Below are 6,000 nucleotides of genomic sequence, written 5' to 3'. Positions count from 1 at the left end.
TGCCTAAGGCGTCCAGAGGGCCAAAAGACAGCTCTGGGGCACAACGAGTACTGCTATTGTAGTTCAGAAGACACGAGAGGGCTTCTAAGGGCTCTCCACGGCCACAAAGAGACTCTGGGGAAGGAGGAGGAGCTCAGGAGGGGGTCTGGCCCATCTAGACCCTTCCTGAGGGCTCGGCACGAGCAAGAGACAGCTCTGGGCAGCAAGGAAGAGCCAAAGAGTGGTGCGCAGTGCTCTAGAGCGGTGCCAAGGGGCCTAGGGAGCCAAGATCCAGCTCTGGGGCACAGGGAAACCTGCCAGAGCAGTGCCGAGGGCACCAGAGGGGGCCCTCAAGGCGTGTGCCTAGCCAAAAGACAACTCTGGGGAAGAAGGAGGAGCTGAGGAGGGGGTCTGGGCCACCTAGACAGTGCCTAAGGGGTCCGGAGGGCCAAAGGAGTGCTGTGGGGCACCCCAAAGGTCTGCCCAGGGGCTCTGAGAGCAGTGCTAAGAGCTGTGGGGGGCCCAAAGACAGCTCTGGGGCACCCCAAAGGTCTCCCCAGGGGCTCTGAGGTGGATAGAGCAGTGCTAAGAGCTCTGGGGGGCCCCAACACAGCTCTGGGGCACAGGGAAAGCTGCCAGAGTAGTGCCAAGGGCACCAGAGGGGGCCCTCAAGGGTTTACATGGCCCAAAACCCCACTCTAGGGAAGGAGGAGGAGCTGAGGAGGGCGTCTGGGCCACCTAGACAGTGCCTAAGGGGTCTGGAGAGCCAAAACACTACTCTGGGGCACCCCAAAGGTCTGCCCAGGGGCTCTGAGGTGGAGAGAGCAGTGCTAAGAGCTGTGGGGGCCCAAAGACAGCTCTGGGGCACAGGGAAACCTGCCAGAGCAGTGCCGAGGGCACCAGAGGGGGCCCTCAAGGCGTGTGCCTAGCCAAAAGACCACTCTGGGGAAGAAGGTGGAGCTGAGGAGGGGCTCTGGGCCACAAAGACAGTGCCTAAGGGGTCTCGAGGGCCAAAAGAGTGCTGTGGGACACCCCAAAGGTCTGCCCAGGGGCTCTGAGGTAGATAGAGCAGTGCTAAGAGCTGTGGGGGGCACCTACACTACTCTGGGGCACCCCAAAGGTCTCCCCAGGGGCTCTGAGGTGGATAGAGCAGTGCTAAGAGCTATGGGGGGCCCCAACACAGCTCTGGGGCACAGGGAAACCTGCCAGAGTAGTGCCGAGGGCACCAGAGGGGGCCCTCAAGGGTTTACATGGCCCAAAACCCCACTCTAGGGAAGGAGGAGGAGCTGAGGAGGGGCTCTGGGCCACCTAGACAGTGCCTAAGGCATCCAGAGGGCCAAAAGACAGCTCTGGGGCACAACGAGTACTGCTATTGTAGTTCAGAAGACACAAGAGGGCTTCTAAGGGCTCTCCACGGCCACAAAGAGACTCTGGGGAAGGTGGAGGAGCTCAGGAGGGGGTCTGGCCCATCTAGACCCTTCCTGAGGGCTCGGCACGAGCAAGAGACAGCTCTGGGCAGCAAGGAAGAGCCAAAGAGTGGTGCGCAGTGCTCTAGAGCGGTGCCTAGGGGCCTAGGGAGCCAAGATCCAGCTCTGGGGCACAGGGAAAGCTGCCAGAGTAGTGCCGAGGGCACCAGAGGGGACCCTCAAGGGTTTACATGGCCCAAAACCCCACTCTAGGGAAGGAGGAGGAGCTGAGGAGGGGCTCTGGGCCACCTACACAGTGCCTAAGGGGTCTGGAGGGCCAAAAGACAGCTCTGGGGCACGCCAACGGTCTGCCCAGGGGCTCTGAGAGCAGTGCTAAGAGCTGTGGGGGGCCCGAAGACAGCTCTGGGGCACCCCAAAGGTCTCCCCAGGGGCTCTGAGGTGGATAGAGCAGTGCTAAGAGCTGTGGGGGGCCCCAACACAGCTCTGGGGCACAGGGAAACCTGCCAGAGTAGTGCCGAGGGCACCAGAGGGGGCCCTCAAGGGTTTACATGGCCCAAAACCCCACTCTAGGGAAGGAGGAGGAGCCGAGGTGGGGGTCTGGGCCACCTAGACAGTGCCTAAGGGGTCTCGGGAGCCAAAACACTACTCTGGGGCACCCCAAAGGTCTGCCCAGGGGCTCTGAGGTGGAGAGAGCAGTGCTAAGAGCTGTGGGGGGCACCTACACAGCTCTGGGGCACAGGGAAACCTGCCAGAGTAGTGCCGAGGGCACCAGAGGGGGCCCTCAAGGCGTGTGCCTAGCCAAAAGACATCTCCGGGGAAGAAGGACGAGCTGAGGAGGGGCTCTGGGCCACCTAGACAGTGCCTAAGGGGTCTCGGGGGCCAAAAGAGTGCTGTGGGGCACCCCAAAGGTCTGCCCAGGGGCTCTGAGGTGGATAGAGCAGTGCTAAGAGCTCTGGGGGGCACCTACACAGCTCTGGGGCACAGGGAAACCTGCCAGAGTAGTGCCAAGGGCACCAGAGGGGGCCCTCAAGGGTTTACATGGCCCAAAACCCCACTCTAGGGAAGGAGGAGGAGCTGAGGAGGCGCTCTGGGCCACCTAGACAGTGCCTAAGGGGTCTCGGGAGCCAAAACGCTACTCTGGGGCACCGCAAAGGTCTGCCCAGGGGCTCTGAGGTGGAGAGAGCAGTGCTAAGAGCTGTGGGGGGCCCCAGCACAGCTCTGGGGCACAGGGAAACCTGCCAGAGCAGTGTCGAGGGCACCAGAGGGGGCCCTCAAGGCGTGTGCCTAGCCAAAAGACCACTCTGGGGAAGGAGGTGGAGCTGAGGAGGGGCTCTGGGCCACCTAGACAGTGCCTAAGGGGTCTCGGGGGCCAAAAGAGTGCTGTGGGGCACCCCAAAGGTCTGCCCAGGGGCTCTGAGGGGGATAGAGCAGTGCTAAGAGCTGTGGGGGGCACCTACACTACTCTGGGGCACCCCAAAGGTCTCCCCAGGGGCTCTGAGGTGGATAGAGCAGTGCTAAGAGCTCTGGGGGGCACCTACACAGCTCTGGGGCACAGGGAAACCTGCCAGAGTAGTGCCAAGGGCACCAGAGGGGGCCCTCAAGGGTTTACATGGCCCAAAACCCCATTCTAGGGAAGGAGGAGGAGCTGAGGAGGGGCTCTGGGCCACCTAGACAGTGCCTAAGGGGTCCGGAGGGCCAAAAGACAGCTCTGGGGCACGCCAACGGTCTGCCCAGGGGCTCTGAGAGCAGTGCTAAGAGCTGTGGGGGGCCCGAAGACAGCTCTGGGGCACCCCAAAGGTCTTCCCAAGGGCTCTGAGGTGGATAGAGCAGTGCTAAGAGCTCTGCGGGGCACCTACACAGCTCTGGGGCACAGGGAAACCTGCCAGAGTAGTCCCAAGAGCACCAGAGGGGGCCCTCAAGGGTTTACATGGCCCAAAACCCCACTCTAGGGAAGGAGGAGGAGCTGAGGTGGGGGTCTGGGCCACCTAGACAGTGCCTAAGGGGTCTCGGGAGCCAAAACACTACTCTGGGGCACCGCAAAGGTCTGCCCAGGGGCTCTGAGGTGGTTAGAGCAGTGCTAAGAGCTCTGCGGGGCACCTACACAGCTCTGGGGCACAGGGAAACCTGCCAGAGTAGTGCCGAGGGCACCAGAGGGGGCCCTCAAGGCGTGTGCCTAGCCAAAAGACATCTCCGGGGAAGAAGGACGAGCTGAGGAGGGGCTCTGGGCCACCTAGACAGTGCCTAAGGGGTCTCGGGGGCCAAAAGAGTGCTGTGGGGCACCCCAAAGGTCTGCCCAGGGGCTCTGAGGTGGATAGAGCAGTGCTAAGAGCTCTGGGGGGCACCTACACAGCTCTGGGGCACAGGGAAACCTGCCAGAGTAGTCCCGAGGGCACCAGAGGGTGCCCTCAAGGGTTTACATGGCCCAAAACCCCACTCTAGGGAAGGAGGAGGAGCTGAGGAGGCGCTCTGGGCCACCTAGACAGTGCCTAAGGGGTCTCGGGAGCCAAAACGCTACTCTGGGGCACCGCAAAGGTCTGCCCAGGGGCTCTGAGGTGGAGAGAGCAGTGCTAAGAGCTCTGCGGGGCACCTACACAGCTCTGGGGCACAGGGAAACCTGCCAGAGTAGTCCCGAGGGCACCAGAGGGGGCCCTCAAGGCGTGTGCCTAGCCAAAAGACAACTCTGGGGAAGGAGGTGGAGCTGAGGAGGGGCTCTGGGCCACCTAGACAGTGCCTAAGGGGTCTCGGGGGCCAAAAGAGTGCTGTGGGGCACCCCAAAGGTCTGCCCAGGGGCTCTGAGGGGGATAGAGCAGTGCTAAGAGCTGTGGGGGGCACCTACACTACTCTGGGGCACCCCAAAGGTCTCCCCAGGGGCTCTGAGGTGGATAGAGCAGTGCTAAGAGCTCTGGGGGGCACCTACACAGCTCTGGGGCACAGGGAAACCTGCCAGAGTAGTGCCAAGGGCACCAGAGGGGGCCCTCAAGGGTTTACATGGCCCAAAACCCCATTCTAGGGAAGGAGGAGGAGCTGAGGAGGGGGTCTGGGCCACCTAGACAGTGCCTAAGGGGTCCGGAGGGCCAAAAGACAGCTCTGGGGCACGCCAACGGTCTGCCCAGGGGCTCTGAGAGCAGTGCTAAGAGCTGTGGGGGGCCCGAAGACAGCTCTGGGGCACCCCAAAGGTCTCCCCAGGGGCTCTGAGGTGGATAGAGCAGTGCTAAGAGCTGTGGGGGGCCCCAACACAGCTCTGGGGCACAGGGAAAGCTGCCAGAGTAGTGCCGAGGGCACCAGAGGGGGCCCTCAAGGGTTTACATGGCCCAAAACCCCACTCTAGGGAAGGAGGAGGAGCTGAGGTGGGGGTCTGGGCCACCTAGACAGTGCCTAAGGGGTCTCGGGAGCCAAAACACTACTCTGGGGCACCCCAAAGGTCTGCCCAGGGGCTCTGAGGTGGTTAGAGCAGTGCTAAGAGCTCTGCGGGGCACCTACACAGCTCTGGGGCACAGGGAAACCTGCCAGAGTAGTGCCGAGGGCACCAGAGGGGGCCCTCAAGGCGTGTGCCTAGCCAAAAGACATCTCCGGGGAAGAAGGACGAGCTGAGGAGGGGCTCTGGGCCACCTAGACAGTGCCTAAGGGGTCTCGGGGGCCAAAAGAGTGCTGTGGGGCACCCCAAAGGTCTGCCCAGGGGCTCTGAGGTGGATAGAGCAGTGCTAAGAGCTCTGGGGGGCACCTACACAGCTCTGGGGCACAGGGAAACCTGCCAGAGTAGTGCCAAGGGCACCAGAGGGGGCCCTCAAGGGTTTACATGGCCCAAAACCCCACTCTAGGGAAGGAGGAGGAGCTGAGGAGGCGCTCTGGGCCACCTAGACAGTGCCTAAGGGGTCTCGGGAGCCAAAACGCTACTCTGGGGCACCGCAAAGGTCTGCCCAGGGGCTCTGAGGTGGAGAGAGCAGTGCTAAGAGCTGTGGGGGGCCCCAGCACAGCTCTGGGGCACAGGGAAACCTGCCAGAGCAGTGTCGAGGGCACCAGAGGGGGCCCTCAAGGCGTGTGCCTAGCCAAAAGACCACTCTGGGGAAGAAGGTGAAGCTGAGGAGGGGCTCTGGGCCACCTAGACAGTGCCTAAGGGGTCTCGGGGGCCAAAAGAGTGCTGTGGGGCACCCCAAAGGTCTGCCCAGGGGCTCTGAGGGGGATAGAGCAGTGCTAAGAGCTGTGGGGGGCACCTACACTACTCTGGGGCACCCCAAAGGTCTCCCCAGGGGCTCTGAGGTGGATAGAGCAGTGCTAAGAGCTCTGGGGGGCACCTACACAGCTCTGGGGCACAGGGAAACCTGCCAGAGTAGTGCCAAGGGCACCAGAGGGGGCCCTCAAGGGTTTACATGGCCTAAAACCCCACTCTAGGGAAGGAGGAGGAGCTGAGGAGGGGGTCTGGGCCACCTAGACAGTGCCTAAGGGGTCCGGAGAGCCAAAACGCTACTCTGGGGCACCGCAAAGGTCTTCCCAAGGGCTCTGAGGTGGATAGAGCAGTGCTAAGAGCTCTGCGGGGCACCTACACAGCTCTGGGGCACAGGGAAACCTGCCAGAGTAGTCCCAAGAGCACCAGAGG

Source organism: Struthio camelus, chromosome 4, assembly GCF_040807025.1.
Source record: "Struthio camelus isolate bStrCam1 chromosome 4, bStrCam1.hap1, whole genome shotgun sequence".
Taxonomy (NCBI): Eukaryota; Metazoa; Chordata; class Aves; order Struthioniformes; family Struthionidae; genus Struthio; species Struthio camelus.
Note: the sequence above shows the minus strand (reverse complement) of the source record.